At 57.8% G+C, this 21,260-nt stretch overlaps 1 long non-coding RNA gene and 8 other non-coding genes across 15 annotated transcripts in view; all 9 read left to right on the forward strand.

The window, feature by feature from the left end:
• Nucleotides 1-21,260, forward strand: part of LOC144488470 (uncharacterized) — a 30,304-nt gene that overhangs the window by 4,222 nt on the left and 4,822 nt on the right. Inside the window, exons 2-10 of one of the 7 annotated variants that reach the window (XR_013496582.1) lie at nt 63-126; nt 2,205-2,268; nt 5,661-5,724; nt 8,677-8,740; nt 11,731-11,794; nt 13,853-13,916; nt 16,184-16,247; nt 18,217-18,280; nt 20,337-20,400. This is a non-coding gene — a long non-coding RNA (uncharacterized LOC144488470). The remainder of the gene's footprint in view (nt 1-62; nt 127-2,204; nt 2,269-5,660; nt 5,725-8,676; nt 8,741-11,730; nt 11,795-13,852; nt 13,917-16,183; nt 16,248-18,216; nt 18,281-20,336; nt 20,401-21,260) is intronic. The other 6 variants (XR_013496584.1, XR_013496583.1, XR_013496586.1 and 3 more) reach the window with 6 other exon arrangements.
• LOC144488482 (small nucleolar RNA SNORA57) lies at nt 1,400-1,537 on the forward strand. The gene has a single exon (XR_013496599.1). It is a non-coding gene; the product is annotated as a small nucleolar RNA SNORA57 (small nucleolar RNA).
• LOC144488483 (small nucleolar RNA SNORA57) lies at nt 4,858-4,995 on the forward strand. Its single transcript, XR_013496600.1, has one exon. It is a non-coding gene; the product is annotated as a small nucleolar RNA SNORA57 (small nucleolar RNA).
• Nucleotides 7,803-7,939, forward strand: LOC144488474 (small nucleolar RNA SNORA57). The gene has a single exon (XR_013496591.1). It is a non-coding gene; the product is annotated as a small nucleolar RNA SNORA57 (small nucleolar RNA).
• LOC144488477 (small nucleolar RNA SNORA57) lies at nt 10,929-11,065 on the forward strand. Its single transcript, XR_013496594.1, has one exon. It is a non-coding gene; the product is annotated as a small nucleolar RNA SNORA57 (small nucleolar RNA).
• On the forward strand, nt 12,978-13,114 carry LOC144488475 (small nucleolar RNA SNORA57). The gene has a single exon (XR_013496592.1). It is a non-coding gene; the product is annotated as a small nucleolar RNA SNORA57 (small nucleolar RNA).
• On the forward strand, nt 15,308-15,444 carry LOC144488476 (small nucleolar RNA SNORA57). Its single transcript, XR_013496593.1, has one exon. It is a non-coding gene; the product is annotated as a small nucleolar RNA SNORA57 (small nucleolar RNA).
• Nucleotides 17,264-17,401, forward strand: LOC144488473 (small nucleolar RNA SNORA57). Its single transcript, XR_013496590.1, has one exon. It is a non-coding gene; the product is annotated as a small nucleolar RNA SNORA57 (small nucleolar RNA).
• On the forward strand, nt 19,461-19,597 carry LOC144488472 (small nucleolar RNA SNORA57). Its single transcript, XR_013496589.1, has one exon. It is a non-coding gene; the product is annotated as a small nucleolar RNA SNORA57 (small nucleolar RNA).

Raw genomic sequence — 21,260 nt, forward strand, 5'->3', positions numbered from 1 at the left:
TGCTTTGCGACACATCTGAGGTTAAAGTTGGGGATTTTCAACCTTGAATTTTCTCTTTCCAGGTCTGTGCTGTGCCTGCTCGGGAAGGAAGGCGAAGCAGCTTTGGGTCTCTGGTGAAGACATGGGGTGAGAGAGAGGGGGGGAATGGAAGGATGTGCGGTGATGGGGGTGAGAGAGGGGGGAATGGAAGGATGTGCGGTGATAGGGGTGAGGGGGAGGGGGGGAATGGAAGGATGTGCGGTGATGGGGTGAGAGGGAGGTGGGGGAATGGAAGGATGTGCGGTGATGGGGGTGAGGGGGAAGGGGGAATGGAAGGATGTGCGGTGATGGGGGTGAGAGAGAGGGGTGGGGAATGGAAGGATGTGCGGTGATGGGGGTGAGGGGGAGGTGGGGGAATGGAAGGATGTGCGGGGATGGGGGTGAGAGGGAGGGGGGAATGGAAGGATGTGCGGTGAGGGGGAGGTGGGGGAATGGAAGGATGTGCGGGGATGGGGGTGAGAGGGAGGTGGGGGAATGGAAGGATGTGCGGTGATGGGGGTGAGAGGGAGGGGGGAATGGAAGGATGTGCGGTGATGGGGGTGAGAGGGAGGGGGGAGTGGAAGGATGTGCGGGGATGGGGGTGAGGGGGAGGTGGGGGAAGACATGTCCCTGTGCCGTTCTGTAGACACTCGCTCAGGGTGTCACTGTCTGTGAATGGAGTGGGGAGGAGAGAGAGAGACGTCTGCTGTAGGGTTAACGCGTCTGCTGATTTATGTGGGGGGGACGGAGTATCCCTGCCTCTCTTGTAGGATTTTGTCTTAATGTGTCGTGAATTAAAACATCATTTTACAAGAACATTGTCTCAACGCTTCTTGCAGAACTCGGCGCCCTCAGAGAATCGGTTCAGGGACTCTGATTAACAGTGTAATCTTCTTGGGGGAAGATAACTCCATCTGATTCACTAATGTCCCCCTTTAGGGAAGGAAATCTGCTGTTCTTACCCGGTCTGGCCTACCTGTGAGTCCAGACCCTCCCCCACACAGAGGACCTGAACTGCCCTCCCTCTGGAATGGGCCGAGCGAGATACTCAGTTCAAGGGGGCAATTAGGGATGGGGAATAAATGCTGGGACTTGCCCTGCGATGCCCCCCGAGACGCAATAATAATTCCCCGATTGTGCGAAGGTGTTGGGGTTTGATATCACGGGCGTTCTGGAGCACCTCCTGAGGGGCAGGGTGGGTTTCGTGTCCAGGTCTGGGTGGGTCAGATTCTCAGGATCCCGTTACTCGTAGAGTCGGAGGTTTACAGCATGGAAACGGGCCCTTCGGCCCAACTTGTCCATGCTGCCCTTTTTTAAACCCCGAAGCTAGTCCCAGTTGCCCGCATTTGGCCCTCATCGAGGTACGGCTGTTGCCCCTCACCCTCCGGTTCTTGACACGCCAGGGTCTGCCCGTGGCCTGTGCGTGGGTGTAAGAGAGGGAGAATAATCTCAGTGCTAAAGTCTTCGGTACCAGCGAGCTCCCCATCTTCTGGTTCTATCCTCATTGGCTGAGACACCGGGCTCCTGGGATCGCGCTGTGCTCGGGGTTGCTCTACCCGCCCTCCCTTCCCTGGGAAGATGAGGAATCCTGGCCAAGGTTCGGGAAGTGGGGTGGAGACGCTGGGATAAGGGGGTTCCTTCACTCACAGGGTGTGGGCCTGGCTGGCTGGGCCCAGTGTTTATCCCCTGTCCCTAATTACCCCCCTTGAGAAGGTGGTGGGTGAGCCGCCATCTTGAACCCGCTGCAGTCCCCGTGTGGTGTAGGTACATCCACAGTGCTGTTCGGGAGGGAGTTCCAGGATTTTGACCCCAGCCACAGTGAAGGAACGGCCGATATATTTCCAAGTCGGGATGGTGCGGGGCTCGGAGGGGGATCTTGCAGGTGGGGGTGTTCCCCATGTGTCTGCTGCCCCCCCCCCTTGTCCTTCTAGGTGGTAGAGGTGGTGAGTTTGGAAGGTGCTGTCGAAGGAGCCTTGGTGAGTCGCTGCAGTGCATCTTGTAGATGGTACACACTGCTGCCACTGTGCGTCGGTGGTGGAGGGAGTGAGTGTTTGTGGTTAGCGTGTCGATCGAGCGGGGCTGCTTTGAACAGTGATGGGGATCGATTTTTTAAAAACTAACAGCTACTTTGTGGCACATCTGAGGTTAAAATTGGGGATTTTCAACCTTGAATTTTCTCTTTCCAGGTCTGTGCTGTGCCTGCTCGGGAAGGAAGGCGAAGCAGCTTCCGGTCTCTGGTGAAGACATGGGGTGAGAGAGAGGGGGGGGAATGGAAGGATGTGCGGTGATGGGGGTGAGGGAGGAGGGGGGAATGGAAGTATGTGCGGTGATGGGGGTGAGAGGGAAATGGGGGGAATGGAAGGATGTGCGGTGATGGGGGTGAGAGAGGGAGGAGGGGGGAATGGAAGGATGTGCGGTGATGGGGGGGAGAGAGGGAGGAGGGGGGAATGGAAGGATGTGCGGGGATGGGGGTGTGAGGGAGGGTGGAATGGAAGGGTGTGCGGTGATGGGGGTGAGGGGGAGGTGGGGGAATGGAAGGATGTGCGGTGATGGGGGTGAGGGGGAGGTGGGGGAATGGAAGGATGTGTGGGGATGGGGGTGAGAGGGAGGGTGGGAATGGAAGGATGTGCGGTGATGGGGGTGAGAGGGAGGTGGGGAATGGAAGGATGTGCGGTGATGGGGGGGAGGGGGAATGGAAGGATGTGTGGTGATGGGGGTGAGAGGGAGGTGGGGGGGAATGGAAGGATGTGCGGTGATGGGGGTGAGAGGGAGGTGGGGGGGGAATGGAAGGATGTGCGGTGATGGGGGTGAGAGGGAGGTGGGGGGGGAATGGAAGGATGTGCGGTGATGGGGGTGAGGGGGAGGGGGGGGAATGGAAGGATGTGCGGTGATGGGGGTGAGAGGGAGGTGGGGGGGAATGGAAGGATGTGCGGTGATGGGGGTGAGAGGGAATGGAAGGATGTGCGGGGATGGGGGTGAGAGGGAATGGAAGGATGTGCGGTGATAGGGGTGAGAGAGAGGAGGGGAATGGAAGGATGTGCGGTGATGGGGGTGAGAGGGGTGGGGGGGAATGGAAGGATGTGCGGTGATGGGGGTGAGAGGGAGGGGGGAATGGAAGGATGTGCGGTGATGGGGGTGAGGGGGAGGGGGGAATGGAAGGATGTGCGGTGATGGGGGGGAGGGGGGAATGGAAGGATGTGCGGTGATGGGGGTGAGAGGGGTGGGGAATGGAAGGATGTGCGGTGATGGGGGTGAGAGGGAGGGGGGAATGGAAGGATGTGCGGTGATGGGGGTGAGAGGGAGGGGGGAATGGAAGGATGTGTGGGGATGGGGGTGAGAGGGAGGGGGGAATGGAAGGATGTGCGGTGATGGGGGTGAGAGGGAGGGGGGAATGGAAGGATGTGCGGTGATGGGGGTGAGAGGGAGGGGGGAATGGAAGGATGTGCGGTGATGGGGGTGAGAGGGAGGGGGGAATGGAAGGATGTGTGGGGATGGGGGTGAGAGGGAGGGGGGAATGGAAGGATGTGCGGTGATGGGGGTGAGAGGGAGGGGGGAATGGAAGGATGTGCGGTGATGGGGGTGAGAGGGAGGGGGGAATGGAAGGATGTGCGGTGATGGGGTTGAGAGGGAGGAGGGGGGAATGGAAGGATGTGCGGTGATGGGGGTGAGAGGGAGGGGGGAATGGAAGGATGTGCGGTGATGGGGGTGAGGGGGAGGTGGGAGAATGGAAGGGTGTGCGGTGATGGGGGTGAGAGGGAGGGGGGAATGGAAGGATGTGCGGTGATGGGGGTGAGAGGGAGGGGGGAATGGAAGGATGTGCGGTGATGGGGGTGAGGGGGAGGGGGGAATGGAAGGATGTGCGGTGATGGGGGTGAGGGGGAGGTGGGGGAATGGAAGGATGTGCGGTGATGGGGATGAGGGGGAGGTGGGGGAATGGAAGGATGTGCGGGGATGGGGGTGAGGGCGGGGGGGGGGAAATGGAAGGATGTGCGGTGATGGGGGTGAGGGGGAGGGGGGGAATGGAAGGGTGTGCGGGGATGGGGGTGAGGGGGAGGTGGGGGAAGACATGTCCCTGTGCCGTTCTGTAGACACTCGCTCAGGGAGTCACTGTCTGTGAATGGAGTGGGGAGGAGAGAGAGAGACGTCTGCTGAAGGGTTAACGCGTCCGCTGATTGATGTGGGGGGGATGGAGTATCCCTGGCTCTCTTGTAGGATTTTGTCTTAATGTGTCGTTAACCAAAACATCATTTTACAAGCACATTGTCTCAACGCTTCTTGCAGAACTCGGCGCCCTCAGAGAATCGGTACAGAGACTCTTTGATTAACAGTGTAATGTTCTCGGGGGAAATAAAAAATCCATCTGGTTCACTAATGTCCCCCTTTAGGGAAGGAAATCTGCCGTCCTTACCCGGTCTGGCCTACCTGTGACTCCAGACCGTCCCCCCACACAGGGCTCTGTGGTTGACTCTGAACTGCCCTCCCTCTGAAATGGGCCGAGCGAGATACTCAGTTCAAGGGGGCAATTAGGGATGGGGAATAAATGCTGGGACTTGCCCTGCGACGCCCCCCGAGACGCAATAATAATTCCCCGATTGTGCGAAGGTGTTGGGGTTTGATCGCACGGGCGTTCTGGAGCACCTCCTGAGGGGCAGGGTGGGTTTCGTGTCCAGGTCTGGGTGGGTCAGATTCTCAGGATCCCGTTACTCGTAGAGTCGGAGGTTTGCAGCATGGAAACAGGCCCTTCGGCCCAACTTGTCCATGTTGCCCTTTTTTAACCCCTGAAGCTATTCCCAGTTGCCCGCATTTGGCCCTCATCGAGGCAAGACTGTTGCCCCTCACCCTCCGGTTCTTGACACGCCAGGGTCTGCCCGTGGCCTGTGCGTGGGTATAAGAGAGGGAGAATAATCTCAGTGCTAAAGTCTTCGGTACCAGCGAGCTCCCCATCTTCTGGTTCTATCCTCATTGGCTGAGACACCCGACTCCCGGGATCGCACTGTGCTCAGGATTGCTCTATCCACCCTCCCTTCCCCTGGGAAGAGGAGGAATCCTGGCCAGCGGTCAGGAAGTGGGGTGGGGACGCTGCGATAAGGGGGTTCCTTCATTCATGGGGTGTGGGGCTTCGCTGGCCAGGCCCGTTATTTACCCCCCATCCCTAATTACCCCTTGAGAAGGTGGTGGTTGAGCCGCCATCTTGAACCCGCTGCAGTCCCCGTGTGGTGTAGGTACACCCACAGTGCTGTTATGGAGGGAGTTCCAGGATTTTGACCCCAGCCACAGTGAAGGAACGGCCGATATATTTCCAAGTCGGGATGGTGAGTGGCTCGGAGGGGGGAACTTGCAGGTGGTGGTGTTCCCCATGTGTCTGCTGCCCTCCCCTTGTCCTTCTCGGTGGTAGAGGTGGCGGGTTTGGAAGGTGCTGTCGAAGGAGCCTTGGCGAGTCGCTGCAGTGCATCTTGTCGATGGTACACACTGCTGCCACTGTGCGTCGGTGGTGGAGGGAGTGAGTGTTTGTGGTTAGCGTGTCGATCGAGCGGGGCTGCTTTGAACAGTGATGGGGATCGATTTTAAAAAACTAACAGCTACTTTGCGACACATCTGAGGTTAAAATTGGGGATTTTCAACCTTGAATTTTCTCTTTCCAGGTCTGTGCTGTGCCTGCTCAGGAAGGAAGGCGAAGCAGCTTTGGGTCTCTGGTGAAGACATGGGGTGAGAGAGGGGGGGGATGGAAGGATGTGCGGTGATGGGGGTGAGGGGGAGGGGGGGAATGGAAGGATGTGCGGTGATGGGGGTGAGAGAGGGAGGAGGGGGGAATGGAAGGATGTGCGGTGATGGGGGTGAGAGGGAGGGGGGAATGGAAGGATGTGCGGTGATGGGGGTGAGAGGGAGGGGGGAATGTAAGGATGTGCGGTGATGGGGTTGAGTGGAGGGGGGAATGGAAGGATGTGCGGTGATGGGGGTGAGGGGGAGGGGGGAATGGAAGGATGTGTGGTGATGGGGGTGAGAGGGAGGGGGGAATGGAAGGATGTGCGGTGATGGGGGTGAGAGGGAGGGGGGAATGGAAGGATGTGTGGTGATGGGGGTGAGGTGGGGGAATGGAAGGATGTGCGGTGATGGGGGTGAGAGGGAGGGGGGGAATGGAAGGATGTGCGGTGATGGGGGTGAGAGGGAGGGGGGGAATGGAAGGATGTGCGGTGATGGGGGTGAGAGGGAGGGGGGAATGGAAGGATGTGCGGTGATGGGGGTGAGAGAGAGGGGGAATGGAAGGATGTGCGGTGATGGGGGTGAGAGGGAGGGGAGGAATGGAAGGATGTGCGGTGATGGGGGTGAGAGGGAGGGGGGAATGGAAGGATGTGCGGTGATGGGGGTGAGAGGGAGGGGGGAATGGAAGGATGTGCGGTGATGAGGGGGAGGGGGGGAATGGAAGGATGTGCGGTGATGGGGGTGAGGGGGAGGGGAGGAATGGAAGGATGTGCGGTGATGGGGGTGAGAGGGAGGGGGGAATGGAAGGATGTGTGGTGATGGGGGTGAGGTGGGGGAATGGAAGGATGTGCGGTGATGGGGGTGAGAGGGAGGGGGGAATGGAAGGATGTGTGGTGATGGGGGTGAGGTGGGGGAATGGAAGGATGTGCGGGGATGGGGGTGAGAGGGAGGGGGGAATGGAAGGATGTGTGGTGATTGGGGTGAGGTGGGGGAATGGAAGGATGTGCGGTGATGGGGGGGTGAGGGGGAGGGGGAATGGAAGGATGTGCGGTGATGGGAGGGGGAGAGGGGAATGGAAGGATGTGCGGGGATGGGGGTGAGGGGGAGGGGGGAATGGAAGGATGTGCGGGGGTGAGGGGGAGGGGGGAATGGAAGGATGTGCGGTGATGGGGGTGAGGGAGGGGGGAATGGAAGGATGTGCGGGGATGGGGGTGAGGGGGAGGGGGGAATGGAAGGGTGTGCGGTGATGGGGGTGAGGGAGGGGGGAATGGAAGGATGTGCGGTGATGGGGGTGAGGGGGGGTGGGGAAGACATATCCCTGTGCCGTTCTGTCGACACTCACACAGGGTCACTGTCTGTGAATTGAGTGGGGAGGAGAGAGAGAGACGTCTGCTGAAGGGTTAAGGCGTCTGCTGATTTATGTGGGGGGACGGAGTATCCCTGGCTCTCTTGTAGGATTTTGTCTTAATGTGTCGTGAACTAAAGCATCATTTTACAAGCACATTGCCTCAACGCTTCTTGCAGAACTCGGCGCCCTCAGAGAATCGGTACAGAGACTCTTTGATTAACAGTGTAATGTTCTTGGGGGAAATAAAAAAATCCATCTGGTTCACTAATGTCCCCCTTTCGGGAAGGAAATCTGCCGTCCTTACCCGGTCTGGCCTGCCTATGACTCCAGACCGTCCCCCCACACAGGGCTCTGTGGTTGACTCTGAACTGCCCTCCCTCTGGAATGGGCCGAGTGAGATACTCAGTTCAAGGGGGCAATTAGGGATGGGGAATAAATGCTGGAACGTGCCCTGCGACGCCCCCCGAGACGCAATAATAATTCCCCGATTGTGCGAAGGTGTTGGGGTTTGATATCACGGGCGTTCTGGAGCACCTCCTGAGGGGCAGGGTGGGTTTCGTGTCCAGGTCTGGGTGGGTCAGATTCTCAGGATCCCGTTACTCGTAGAGTCGGAGGTTTGCAGCATGGAAACAGGCCCTTCGGCCCAACTTGTCCATGCTGCCCTTTTTTTAACCCCTGAAGCTAGTCCCAGTTGCCCGCATTTGGCCCTCGTCGAGGTACGGCTGTTGCCCCTCACCCTCCGGTTCTTGACACGCCAGGGTCTGCCCGTGGCCTGTGCGTGGGTATAAGAGAGGGAGAATAATCTCATGCTAAAGTCTTCGGTACCAGTGAGCTCCCCATCTTCTGGTTCTATCCTCATTGGCTGAGACACCGGGCTCCTGGGATTGCGCTGTGCTCGGGGTTGCTCTACCCGCCCTCCCTTCCCTGGGAAGATGAGGAATCCTGGCCAAGGTTCGGGAAGTGGGGTGGAGACGCTGGGATAAGGGGGTTCATTCACGGGGTGTGGGCCTGGCTGGCTGGGCCCAGTGTTTATCCCCTGTCCCTAATTACCCCCCTTGAGAAGGTGGTGGGTGAGCCACCATCTTGAACCCGCTGCAGTCCCTGTGTGGTGTAGGTACACCCACAGTGCTGTTAGGGAGGGAGTTCCAGCATTGTGATTGGACATCAGTCAGTCCCCGTGTGTGGTGTCGGTACATCCACAGTGCTGTTAGGGAGGGAGTTCCAGGATTTTGACCCCAGCCACAGTGAAGGAACAGTCGATATATTTCCAAGTCGGGATGGTGAGTGGCTCGGAGGGGGAACTTGCAGGTGGGGGTGTTCCCCATGTGTCTGCTGCCCCCCCCCTTGTCCTTCTAGGTGGTAGAGGTGGTGGGTTTGGAAGGTGCTGTCGAAGGAGCCTTGGTGAGTCGCTGCAGTGCATCTTGTAGATGGTACACACTGCTGCCACTGTGCGTCGGTGGTGGAGGGAGTGAGTGTTTGTGGTTAGCGTGTCGATCAAGCGGGGCTGCTTTGAACAGTGATGGGGATCGATTTTAAAAAACTAACAGCTGCTTTGTGACACATCTGAGGTTAAAATTGGGGATTTTCAACCTTGAATTTTCTCTTTCCAGGTCTGTGCTGTGCCTGCTCGGGAAGGAAGGCGAAGCAGCTTCCGGTCTCTGGTGAAGACATGGGGTGAGAGAGAGGGGGGGGAATGGAAGGATGTGCGGTGATGGGGGTGAGGGAGGAGGGGGGGAATGGAAGTATGTGCGGTGATGGGGGTGAGAGGGAGGTGGGGGGAATGGAAGGATGTGCGGTGATGGGGGTGAGAGAGGGCGGAGGGGGGAATGGAAGGATGTGCGGTGATGGGGGGGAGAGAGGGAGGAGGGGGGAATGGAAGGATGTGCGGTGATGGGGGTGAGAGAGGGAGGAGGGGGGAATGGAAGGATGTGCGGGGATGGGGGTGAGAGGGAGGGTGGAATGGAAGGGTGTGCGGTGATGGGGGTGAGGGGGAGGTGGGGGAATGGAAGGATGTGCGGTGATGGGGGTGAGGGGGAGGTGGGGGAATGGAAGGATGTGTGGGGATGGGGGTGAGAGGGAGGGTGGGAATGGAAGGATGTGCGGTGATGGGGGTGAGAGGGAGGTGGGGAATGGAAGGATGTGCGGTGATGGGGGTGAGAGGGAGGTGGGGGGGAATGGAAGGATGTGCGGTGATGGGGGTGAGAGGGAGGTGGGGGGGAATGGAAGGATGTGCGGTGATGGGGGTGAGGGGGAGGTGGGGGGGGAATGGAAGGATGTGCGGTGATGGGGGAGGGGGGGGAATGGAAGGATGTGCGGTGATGGGGGTGAGAGGGAGGTGGGTGGGGAATGGAAGGATGTGCGGTGATGGGGGTGAGAGGGAATGGAAGGATGTGCGGGGATGGGGGTGAGAGGGAATGGAAGGATGTGCGGTGATAGGGGTGAGAGAGAGGAGGGGAATGGAAGGATGTGCGGTGATGGGGGTGAGAGAGGTGGGGGGGAATGGAAGGATGTGCGGTGATGGGGCTGAGGGGGAGGGGGGAATGGAAGGATGTGCGGTGATGGGGGTGAGGGGGAGGGGGGAATGGAAGGATGTGCGGTGATGGGGGTGAGGGGGAGGGGGGAATGGAAGGATGTGCGGTGATGGGGGTGAGAGGGGTGGGGAATGGAAGGATGTGCGGTGATGGGGGTGAGAGGGAGGGGGGAATGGAAGGATGTGTGGGGATGGGGGTGAGGGGGAGGGGGGGATGGAAGGATGTGCGGTGATGGGGGTGAGAGGGAGGAGGGGGGAATGGAAGGATGTGCGGTGATGGGGGTGAGAGGGAGGGGGGAATGGAAGGATGTGCGGTGATGGGAGTGAGGGGGAGGTGGGAGAATGGAAGGTTGTGCGGTGATGGGGGTGAGGGCGGGGGGGGGGAATGGAAGGGTGTGCGGTGATGGGGGTGAGGGGGACGGGGGAATGGAAGGATGTGCGGGGATGGGGGTGAGGGCGGGGGGGGGAAATGGAAGGATGTGCGGTGATGGGGGTGAGGGGGAGGGGGGGAATGGAAGGGTGTGCGGGGATGGGGGTGAGGGGGAGGTGGGGGAAGACATGTCCCTGTGTCGTTCTGTAGACACTCGCTCAGGGAGTCACTGTCTGTGAATGGAGTGGGGAGGAGAGAGAGAGACGTCTGCTGAAGGGTTAACGCGTCTGCTGATTTATGTGGGGGGGATGGAGTATCCCTGGCTCTCTTGTAGGATTTTGTCTTAATGTGTCGTTAACCAAAACATCATTTTACAAGCACATTGTCTCAACGCTTCTTGCAGAACTCGGCGCCCTCAGAGAATCGGTACAGAGACTCTTTGATTAACAGTGTAATGTTCTTGGGGGAAATAAAAAATCCATCTGGTTCACTAATGTCCCCCTTTAGGGAAGGAAATCTGCCGTCCTTACCCGGTCTGGCCTACCTGTGACTCCAGACCGTCCCCCCACACAGAGCTCTGTGGTTGACTCTGAACTGCCCTCCCTCTGAAATGGGCCGAGCGAGATACTCAGTTCAAGGGGGCAATTAGGGATGGGGAATAAATGCTGGGACTTGCCCTGCGACGCCCCCCGAGACGCAATAATAATTCCCCGATTGTGCGAAGGTGTTGGGGTTTGATCGCACGGGCGTTCTGGAGCCCCTCCTGAGGGGCAGGGTGGGTTTCGTGTCCAGGTCTGGGTGGGTCAGATTCTCAGGATCCCGTTACTCGTAGAGTCGGAGGTTTGCAGCATGGAAACAGGCCCTTCGGCCCAACTTGTCCATGCTGCCCTTTTTTTAACCCCTGAAGCTATTCCCAGTTGCCCGCATTTTGCCCTCGTCGAGGTAAGGCTGTTGCCCCTCACCCTCCGGTTCTTGACACGCCAGGGTCTGCCCGTGGCCTGTGCGTGGGTATTGAGAGGGAGAATAATCTCAGTGCTAAAGTCTTCGGTACCAGCGAGCTCCCCATCTTCTGGTTCTATCCTCATTGGCTGAGACACCCGACTCCCGGGATCGCACTGTGCTCAGGATTGCTCTATCCACCCCCCCTTCCCCTGGGAAGAGGAGGAATCCTGGCCAACGGTCAGGAAGTGGGGTGGGGACGCTGCGATAAGAGGGTTCCTTCATTCATGGGGTGTGGGGCCTCGCTGGCCAGGACCGTTATTTACCCCCCATCCCTAATTACCCCTTGAGAAGGTGGTGGTTGAGCCGCCATCTTGAACCCGCTGCAGTCCCCGTGTGGGGTAGGTACACCCACAGTGCTGTTAGGAAGGGAGTTCCAGGATTTTGACCCCAGCCACAGTGAAGGAACGGCCGATATATTTCCAAGTCGGGATGGTGAGTGGCTTGGAGGGGGGAACTTGCAGGTGGGGGTGTTCCCCATGTGTCTGCTGCCCCCCCCTTGTCCTTCTAGGTGGTAGAGGTGGCGGGTTTGGAAGGTGCTGTCGAAGGAGCCTTGGCGAGTCGCTGCAGTGCATCTTGTAGATGGTACACACTGCTGCCACTGTGCGTCGGTGGTGGAGGGAGAGAGTGTTTGTGGTTAGCGTGTCGATCAAGCGGGGCTGCTTTGAACAGTGATGGGGATCGATTTAAAAAAACTAACAGCTACTTTGCGACACATCTGAGGTTAAAATTGGGGATTTTCAACCTTGAATTTTCTCTTTCCAGGTCTGTGCTGTGCCTGCTCAGGAAGGAAGGCGAAGCAGCTTTGGGTCTCTGGTGAAGACATGGGGTGAGAGAGGGGGGGAATGGAAGGATGTGCGGTGATGGGGGTGAGAGGGAGGGGGGAATGGAAGGATGTGCGGTGATGGGGGTGAGAGGGAGGGGGGAATGGAAGGATGTGCGGGGATGGGGGTGAGAGGGAGGGGGGAATGGAAGGATGTGCGGTGATGGGGGTGAGAGAGGGGGGGAATGGAAGGATGTGCGGGGATGGGGGTGAGAGGGAGGGGGGGAATGGAAGGATGTGCGGTGATGGGGGTGAGGGGGAGGGGGGGAATGGAAGGATGTGCGGTGAGGGGGAGGGGGGGGAATGGAAGGATGTGCGGTGATGGGGGTGAGGGGGAGGGGGGAATGGAAGGATGTGCGGTGATGGGGGTGAGAGAGGGAGGGGGGGAAATGGAAGGGAGGGGGGGGTGGGGGAAGACATGTCCCTGTGCCGTTCTGTAGACACTCAGTCAGGGAGTCACTGTCTGTGAATGGAGTGGGGAGGAGAGAGAGAGACGTCTGTTGAAGGGTTAATGCGTCTGCTGATTTAAGTGGGGGGACGGAGTATCCCTGGCTCTCTTGTAGGATTTTGTCTCAATGTGTCGTGAATTAAAGCATCATTTTACAAGCACATTGTCTCAACGCTTCTTGCAGAACTCGGCGCCCTCAGAGAATCGGTTCAGAGACTCTTTGATTAACAGTGTAATGTTCTTGGGGGAAGATAAATCCATCTGATTCACTAATGTCCCCCTTTAGGGAAGGAAATCTGCCGTCCTTACCCGGTCTGGCCTGCCTATGACTCCAGACCGTCCCCCCACACAGGGCTCTGTGGTTGACTCTGAACTGCCCTCCCTCTGAAATGGGCCGAGCGAGATACTCAGTTCAAGGGGGCAATTAGGGATGGGGAATAAATGCTGGAACGTGCCCTGCGACGCCCCCCGAGACGCAATAATAATTCCCCGATTGTGCGGAGATGTTGGGGTTTGATCGCACGGGCGTTCTGGAGCCCCTCCTGAGGGGCAGGGTGTGTTTCGTGTCCAGGTCTGGGTGGGTCAGAATCTCAGGATCCCGTTACTCGTAGAGTCGGAGGTTTGCAGCATGGAAACAGGCCCTTCGGCCCAACTTGTCCATGCTGCCCTTTTTTTAACCACTGAAGCTAGTCCCAGTTGCCCGCATTTGGCCCTCGTCGAGGTACGGCTGTTGCCCCTCACCCTCCGGTTCTTGACACGCCAGGGTCTGCCCGTGGCCTGTGCGTGGGTATAAGAGAGGGAGAATAATCTCATGCTAAAGTCTTCGGTACCAGCGAGCTCCCCATCTTCTGGTTCTATCCTCATTGGCTGAGACACCGGGCTCCTGGGATTGCGCTGTGCTCGGGGTTGCTCTATCCGCCCTCCCTTCCCTGGGAAGATGAGGAATCCTGGCCAAGGTTCGGGAAGTGGGGTGGAGACGCTGGGATAAGGGGGTTCATTCACGGGGTGTGGGCCTGGCTGGCTGGGCCCAGTGTTTATCCCCTGTCCCTAATTATCCCCCTTGAGAAGGTGGTGGGTGAGCCACCATCTTGCACCCGCTGCAGTCCCCGTGTGGTGTAGGTACACGCACAGTGCCGTTAGGGAGGGAGTTCCAGCATTGTGATTGGACATCAGTCAGTCCCCGTGTGTGGTGTCGGTACATCCACAGTGCTGTTAGGGAGGGAGTTCCAGGATTTTGACCCCAGCCACAGTGAAGGAACAGTCGATATATTTCCAAGTCGGGATGGTGAGTGGCTCGGAGGGGGAACTTGCAGGTGGGGGTGTTCCCCATGTGTCTGCTGCCCCCCCCCCTTGTCCTTCTAGGTGGTAGAGGTGGCGGGTTTGGAAGGTGCTGTTGAAGGAGCCTTGGCGAGTCGCTGCAGTGCATCTTGTAGATGGTACACACTGCTGCCACTGTGCGTCGGTGGTGGAGGGAGTGAGTGTTTGTGGTTAGCGTGTCGATCGAGCGGGGCTGCTTTGAACAGTGATGGGGATCGATTTTAAAAAACTAACAGCTGCTTTGTGACACATCTGAGGTTAAAATTGGGGATTTTCAACCTTGAATTTTCTCTTTCCAGGTCTGTGCTGTGCCTGCTCGGGAAGGAAGGCGAAGCAGCTTTGGGTCTCTGGTGAAGACATGGGGTGAGAGAGAGGGGGGGAATGGAAGGATGTGCGGTGATGGGGATGAGAGGGAGGGGGGAATGGAAGGATGTGCGGTGATGGGGGTGAGGGGGAGGGGGGAATGGAAGGATGTGCGGTGATGGGGGTGAGGGGGAGGTGGGGGAATGGAAGGATGTGCGGTGATGGGGGTGAGAGGGAGGGGGGAATGGAAGGATGTGCGGGGATGGGGATGAGAGGGAGGGAGGGGGGAATGGAAGGATGTGCGGTGATGGGGGTGAGAGGGAGAGGGGAATGGAAGGATGTGCGGTGATGGGGGTGAGAGGGAGGGGGGGAATGGAAGGATGGGGGTGAGAGGGAGGGGGAATGGAAGGATGTGCGGTGATGGGGGTGAGAGGGAGGGGGGGAATGGAAGGATGTGTGGTGATGGGGGTGAGGGGGAGGGGGGAATGGAAGGATGTGCGGTGATGGGGGTGAGGGGGAGGGGCTAATGGAAGGATGTGCGGTGATGGGGGTGAGAGGGAGGGGGGAATGGAAGGATGTGCGGTGATGGGGAGGGGGGAATGGAAGGGTGTGCGGTGATGAGGGGGAGGGGGGGAATGGAAGGATGTGCGGTGATGGGGGTGAGGGGGAGGTCGGGGAAGGCATGTCCGTGTCGTTCTGTAGACACTCACTCAGGGTCACTGTCTGTGAATGGAGTGGGGAGGAGAGAGAGAGACGTCTGCTGAAGGGTTAACGCGTCTGCTGATTGATGTGGGGGGGATGGAGTATCCCTGGCTCTCTTGTAGGATTTTGTCTTAATGTGTCGTTAACCAAAACATCATTTTACAAGCACATTGTCTCAACGCTTCTTGCAGAACTCAGCGCCCTCAGAGAATCGGTACAGAGACTCTTTGATTAACAGCGTAATGTTCTTGGGGGAAATAAAAATCCAACTGATTCACTAATGTCCCCCTTTAGGGAAGGAAATCTGCCGTCCTTACCCGGTCTGGCCTACCTATGACTCCAGACCGTTCCCCCACACAGAGCTCTGTGGTTGACTCTGAACTGCCCTCCCTCTGAAATGGGCCGAGTGAGACACTCAGTTCAAGGGGGCAATTAGGGATGGGGAATAAATGCTGGAACGTGCCCTGCGACGCCCCCCGAGACGCAATAATAATTCCCTGATTGTGCGAAGGTGTTGGGGTTTGATCGCACGGGCGTTCTGGAGCACCTCCTGAGGGGCAGGGTGGGTTTCGTGTCCAGGTCTGGGTGGGTCAGATTCTCAGGATCCCGTTACTCGTAGAGTCGGAGGTTTGCAGCATGGAAACAGGCCCTTCGGCCCAACTTGTCCATGCTGCCCTTTTTTTAACCCCTGAAGCTAGTCCCAGTTGCCCGCATTTGGCCCTCGTCGAGGTACGGCTGTTGCCCCTCACCCTCCGGTTCTTGACACGCCAGGGTCTGCCCGTGGCCTGTGCGTGGGTATAAGAGAGGGAGAATAATCTCATGCTAAAGTCTTCGGTACCAGCGAGCTCCCCATCTTCTGGTTCTATCCTCATTGGCTGAGACACCGGGCTCCTGGGATTGCACTGTGCTCGGGGTTGCTCTATCCGCCCTCCCTTCCCTGGGAAGATGAGGAATCCTGGCCAAGGTTCGGGAAGTGGGGTGGAGACGCTGGGATAACGGGGTTCAATCACGGGGTGTGGGCCTGGCTGGCTGGGCCCAGTGTTTATCCCCTGTCCCTAATTACCCCCCTTGAGAAGGTGGTGGGTGAGCCACCATCTTGAACCCGCTGCAGTCCCCGTGTGGTGTAGGTACACCCACCGTGCTGTTAGGGAGGGAGTTCCAGGATTGTGATTGGACATCAGTCAGTCCCCGTGTGTGGTGTAGGTACATCCACAGTGCTGTTAGGGAGGGATTTCCAGGATTTTGACCCCAGCCACAGTGAAGGAACGGCCGATATATTTCCAAGTCGGGATGGTGAGGGGCTCGGAGGGGGATCTTGCAGGTGGGGGTGTTCCCCATGTGTCTGCTGACCCCCCCCTTGTCCTTCTAGGTGGTAGAGGTGGTGGGTTTGGAAGGTGCTGTCGAAGGAGCCTTGGCGAGTCGCTGCAGTGCATCTTGTAGATGGTACACACTGCTGCCACTGTGCGTCGGTGGTGGAGGGAGTGAGTGTTTGTGGTTAGCGTGTCGATCGAGCGGGGCTGCTTTGAACAGTGATGGGGATCGATTTTTTAAAAAACTAACAGCTGCTTTGTGACACATCTGAGGTTAAAGTTGGGGATTTTCAACCTTGAATTTTCTCTTTCCAGGTCTGTGCTGTGCCTGCTCGGGAAGGAAGGCGAAGCAGCTTTGGGTCTCTGGTGAAGACATGGGGTGAGAGAGAGGGGGGGGAATGGAAGGATGTGCGGTGATGGGGGTGAGAGGGAGGGGGGAATGGAAGGATGTGCGGTGATGGGGGTGAGAGGGAGGGGGGAATGGAAGGATGTGCGGTGATGGGGGTGAGGGGGAGGGGGGGAATGGAAGGATGTGTGGTGATGGGGGTGAGGGGGAGGTGGGGGAATGGAAGGATGTGCAGTGATGAGGGGGAGGGGGAGGTGGGGGAAGACATGTCCCTGTGCCGTTCTGTAGCCACTCACTCAGGGTGTCACTGTCTGAATGGAGTGGGGAGGAGAGAGAGAGAGACGTCTGCTGAAGGGTTAACGCGTCTGCTGATTTATGTGGGGGGGACGGTGTATCCCTGGCTCTCTTGTAGGATTTTGTCTTAATGTGTCGTGAATTAAAGCATCATTTTACAAGCACATTGCCTCAACGCTTCTTGCAGAACTCGGCGCCCTCAGAGAATCGGTCCTGAGACTCTTTGATTAACAGTGTAATGTTCTTGGGGGAAGATAAATCCATCTGATTCACTAATGTCCCCCTTTAGGGAAGGAAATCTGCCGTCCTTACCCGGTCTGACCTACATGTGAGTCCAGACCCTCCCCCCACACAGGGCTCTGTGGTTGACTCTGAACTGCCCTCCCTCTGGAATGGGCCGAGTGAGATACTCAGTTCAAGGGGGCAATTAGGGATGGGGAATAAATGCTGGGACTTGCCCTGCGACGCCCCCCGAGACGCAATAATAATTCCCCGATTGTGCGAAGGTGTTGGGGTTTGATAGCACGGGCGTTCTGGAGCACCTCCTGAGGGGCAGGGTGGGTTTCGTGTTCAGGTCTGGGTGGGTCAGATTCTCAGGATCCCGTTACTCGTAGAGTCGGAGCTTTACAGCATGGAAACAGGCCCTTCGGCCCAACTTGTCCATGCTGCCCTTCATGTAACCCTGAAGTTAGTCCCAGTTGCCTGCGTTTGGCCCATAATTTGGCCCTCATTGAGGTACGGCTGTTGCCCCTCACCCTCCGGTTCTTGACACGCCAGGGTCTGCCCGTGGCCTGTGCGTGCGTATAAGAGAGGGAGAATAATCTCAGTGCTAAAGTCTTCGGTACCAGCGAGCTCCCCATCTTCTGGTTCTATCCTCATTGGCTGAGACACCCGACTCCCGGGATCGCACTGTGCTCGGGGTTTGCTCTATCCGCCCTCCCTTCTGCTGGGAAGATGAGGAATCCTGGCCAAGGTTTGGGAAGTGGGGTGGAGACGCTGGGATAAGGGGATTTCTTCATTCACGGGGTGTGGGCCTGGCTGGCTGGGCCCAGTGTTTATCCCCTGTCCCGAATTACCCCCTTGAGAAGGTGGTGGGTGAGCCGCCATCTTGAGCCCACTGCACTCCCCGTGTGGTGTAGGTACACCCACAGTGCTGTTAGGGAGGGAGTTCCAGGATTGTGATTGGACATCAGTCAGTCCCCGTGTGTGGTGTAGGTACACCCACCGTGCTGTTAGGGAGGGAGTTCCAGGATTGTGATTGGACATCAGTCAGTCCCCGTGTGTGGTGTAGGTACACCCACAGTGCTGTTAGGGAGGGAGTTCCAGGATTTTGACCCCAGCCACAGTGAAGGAACGGCCGATATATTTCCAAGTCGGGATGGTGAGTGGCTCGGAGGGGGAACTTGCAGGTGGGGGTGTTCCCCATGTGTCTGCTGCCCCCCCCTTGTCCTTCTAGGTGGTAGAGGTGGCGGGTTTGGAAGGTGCTGTTGAAGGAGCCTTGGCGAGTCGCTGCGGTGCATCTTGTAGATGGTACACACTGCTGCCACTGTGCGTCGGTGGTGGAGGGAGTGAGTTTGTGGTTAGCGTGTCGATCGAGCGGGGCTGCTTTGAACAGTGATGGGGATCGATTTAAAAAAACTAACAGCTGCTTTGTGACACATCTGAGGTTAAAGTTGGGGATTTTCAACCTTGAATTTTCTCTTTCCAGGTCTGTGCTGTGCCTGCTCGGGAAGGAAGGCGAAGCAGCTTTGGGTCTCTGGTGAAGACATGGGGTGAGAGAGAGGGGGGGAATGGAAGGATGTGCGGTGATGGGGGGGAGGGGGAGAGGGGAATGGAAGGATGTGCGGTGATGGGGGTGAGAGGGAGGGGGGGAATGGAAGGATGGGGGTGAGAGGGAGGGGGAATGGAAGGATGTGCGGTGATGGGGGTGAGAGGGAGGGGGGGAATGGAAGGATGTGTGGTGATGGGGGTGAGGGGGAGGGGGGAATGGAAGGATGTGCGGTGATGGGGGTGAGGGGGAGGGGGGAATGGAAGGATGTGCGGTGATGGGGGTGAGAGGGAGGGGGGAATGGAAGGATGTGCGGTGATGGGGAGGGGGGAATGGAAGGGTGTGCGGTGATGAGGGGGAGGGGGGGAATGGAAGGATGTGCGGTGATGGGGGTGAGGGGGAGGTCGGGGAAGGCATGTCCGTGTCGTTCTGTAGACACTCACTCAGGGTCACTGTCTGTGAATGGAGTGGGGAGGAGAGAGAGAGACGTCTGCTGAAGGGTTAACGCGTCCGCTGATTGATGTGGGGGGGATGGAGTATCCCTGGCTCTCTTGTAGGATTTTGTCTTAATGTGTCGTTAACCAAAACATCATTTTACAAGCACATTGTCTCAACGCTTCTTGCAGAACTCAGCGCCCTCAGAGAATCGGTACAGAGACTCTTTGATTAACAGTGTAATGTTCTTGGGGGAAATAAAAATCCAACTGATTCACTAATGTCCCCCTTTAGGGAAGGAAATCTGCCGTCCTTACCCGGTCTGGCCTACCTATGACTCCAGACCGTTCCCCCACACAGAGCTCTGTGGTTGACTCTGAACTGCCCTCCCTCTGAAATGGGCCGGGTGAGACACTCAGTTCAAGGGGGCAATTAGGGATGGGGAATAAATGCTGGGACTTGCCCTGCGACGCCCCCCGAGACGCAATAATAATTCCCTGATTGTGCGAAGGTGTTGGGGTTTGATAGCACGGGCGTTCTGGAGCACCTCCTGAGGGGCAGGGTGGGTTTCGTGTCCAGGTCTGGGTGGGTCAGATTCTCAGGATCCCGTTACTCGTAGAGTCGGAGGTTTGCAGCATGGAAACAGGCCCTTCGGCCCAACTTGTCCATGCTGCCCTTTTTTTAACCCCTGAAGCTATTCCCAGTTGCCCGCATTTGGCCCTCGTCGAGGTACGGCTGTTGCCCCTCACCCTCTGGTTCTTGACACGCCAGGGTCTGCCCGTGGCCTGTGCGTGGGTATAAGAGAGGGAGAATAATCTCATGCTAAAGTCTTCGGTACCAGCGAGCTCCCCATCTTCTGGTTCTATCCTCATTGGCTGAGACACCGGGCTCCTGGGATTGCACTGTGCTCGGGGTTGCTCTATCCGCCCTCCCTTCCCTGGGAAGATGAGGAATCCTGGCCAAGGTTCGGGAAGTGGGGTGGAGACGCTGGGATAAGGGGGTTCATTCACGGGGTGTGGGCCTGGCTGGCTGGGCCCAGTGTTTATCCCCTGTCCCTAATTACCCCCCTTGAGAAGGTGGTGGGTGAGCTGCCATCTTGAACCTGCTGCAGTCCCCGTGTGGTGTAGGTACACCCACAGTGCTGTTAGGGAGGGAGTTCCAGCATTGTGATTGGACATCAGTCAGTCCCCGTGTGTGGTGTCGGTACACCCACTGTGCTGTTAAGGAGGGAGTTCTAGGATTTTGACCCCAGCCACAGTGAAGGAACGGCCGATATATTTCCAAGTCGGGATGGTGAGTGGCTCGGAGGGGGAACTTGCAGGTGGGGGTGTTCCCCATGTGTCTGCTGCCCCCCCCCTTGTCCTTCTAGGTGGTAGAGGTGGTGGGTTTGGAAGGTGCTGTTGAAGGAGCCTTGGCGAGTCGCTGCAGTGCATCTTGTAGATGGTACACACTGCTGCCACTGTGCGTCGGTGGGGGAGGGAGTGAGTGTTTGTGGTTAGCGTGTCGATCGAGCGGGGCTGCTTTGAACAGCGATGGGGATCGATTTTTTAAAAAACTAACAGCTGCTTTGCGACACATCTGAGGTTAAAGTTGGGGATTTTCAACCTTGAATTTTCTCTTTCCAGGTCTGTGCTGTGCCTGCTCGGGAAGGAAGGCGAAGCAGCTTTGGGTCTCTGGTGAAGACATGGGGTGAGAGAGAGGGGGGGGAATGGAAGGATGTGCGGTGATGGGGGTGAGAGGGAGGGGGGAATGGAAGGATGTGCGGTGATGGGGGTGAGAGGGAGGGGGGAATGGAAGGATGTGCGGTGATGGGGGGGAGGGGGGGAATGGAAGGATGTGTGGTGATGGGGAGGGGGGGAATGGAAGGATGTGCGGTGATGGGGGTGAGTGGGAGGTGGGGGAAGACATGTCCCTGTGCCGTTCTGTAGCCACTCGCTCAGGGAGTCACTGTCTGTGAATGGAGTGGGGAGGAGAGAGAGAGAGACGTCTGCTGAAGGGTTAACGCGTCTGCTGATTTATGTGGGGGGGACGGAGTATCTCTGGCTCTCTTGTAGGATTTTGTCTTAATGTGTCGTGAATTAAAGCATCATTTTACAAGCACATTGCCTCAACGCTTCTTGCAGAACTCGGCGCCCTCAGAGAATCGGTCCTGAGACTCTTTGATTAACAGTGTAATCTTCTTGGGGGAAGATAACTCCATCTGATTCACTAATGTCCCCCTTTAGGGAAGGAAATCTGCCGTCCTTACCCGGTCTGACCTACATGTGAGTCCAGACCCTCCCCCCACACAGAGCAACTGAACTGCCCTCCCTCTGGAATGGGCCGAGCGAGATACTCAGTTCAAGGGGGCAATTAGGGATGGGGAATAAATGCTGGAACTTGCCCTGCGAAGCCCCCCGAGACGCAATAATAATTCCCCGATTGTGCGAAGGTGTTGGGGTTTGATAGCACGGGCGTTCTGGAGCCCCTCCTGAGGTGCAGGGTGGGTTTCGTGTCCAGGTCTGGGTGGGTCAGATTCTCAGGATCCCGTTACTCGTAGAGTCGGAGGT

Source organism: Mustelus asterias, unplaced genomic scaffold (assembly GCF_964213995.1).
Source record: "Mustelus asterias unplaced genomic scaffold, sMusAst1.hap1.1 HAP1_SCAFFOLD_1600, whole genome shotgun sequence".
Taxonomy (NCBI): Eukaryota; Metazoa; Chordata; class Chondrichthyes; order Carcharhiniformes; family Triakidae; genus Mustelus; species Mustelus asterias.